We start from the raw sequence: 1,172 nt of genomic DNA on the forward strand, positions 1-1,172 counted from the left end.
AAAATAAAGTCTGACACTGTTTCCCCGTCTATTTCCTATGAAGTGATGGGACTGGATGCCATGATCTTTGTTTTCTGAATGTTGAGTTTTAAGCCAACTTTTTCACTCTCCACTTTCACTTTCATCAAGAGGCTTTTTAGTTCCTCTTCACTTTGTGTCATAAGGGTGGTGTCATCTGCATATCTGAGGTTATTGATATTTCTCCCGGCAATCTTGATTCTAGCTTGTGCTTCTTCCAGTCCAGCATTTCTCATGATGTACTCTGCATATAAGTTAAGTAAGCAGGGTGACAATATACAGCCTTGACATACTCAAGCCTTTAGAATGACACAAAATTTAGTGGAAGGACACGCATGAAACAGGCTTATAGAATCCATCCATAATTAAAACTCTGCTATGTGTTTTATAGGACTTCCCCGATGGCTCAGCGGGTAAAGAATTCACCTGCAATGCATAAGACACAGGAGATGCATGTTCCATCCCTGCCTTGAAAGATCCCCTTGAGGAGGGCATGGTAGCCACTCCAGTATTCTTGCCTGGAGAATCTCAAAGACAGAGGAGCCTGGAGGGCTATAGTCCATAGAGTCACAAAGAGTTGGACACACACTTTTATAGTTTATCTTATAGTTTAAAGATATCTTATAGTTTAACTTATATGCAGAGTACATCATGAGAAACGCTGGACTGGAAGAAACACAAGCTGGAATCAAGATTGCCGGGAGACATACCAATAACCTCAGATATGCAGATGACACCACCCTTATGACACAAAGTGAAGAGGAACTAAAAAGCCTCTTGATGAAAGTGAAAGTGGAGAGTGAAAAAGTTGGCTTAAAGCTCAACATTCAGAAAACGAAGATCATGGCATCCGGTCCCACCACTTCATGGGAAATAGATGGGGAAACAGTGGAAACAGTGTCAGACTTTATTTTTCTGGGCTCCAAAATCACTGCAGATGGTGACTGCAGCCATGAAATTAAAAGACGCTTACTCCTTGGAAGGAAAGTTATGACCAACCTAGATAGCATATTCAAAAGCAGAGACATTACTTTGCCAACAAAGGTTCATCTAGTCAAGGCTATGGTTTTTCCAGGGGTCATGTATGGATGTGAGAGTTGGACTGTGAAGAAGGCTGAGCGCTGAAGAATTGATGCTTTTGAACTGTGGTGTTG

The sequence above is a fragment of the Bison bison genome, unplaced genomic scaffold, assembly GCF_000754665.1.
Source record: "Bison bison bison isolate TAMUID 2011002044 unplaced genomic scaffold, Bison_UMD1.0 scf7180017864307, whole genome shotgun sequence".
Classification (NCBI taxonomy): domain Eukaryota; kingdom Metazoa; phylum Chordata; class Mammalia; order Artiodactyla; family Bovidae; genus Bison; species Bison bison.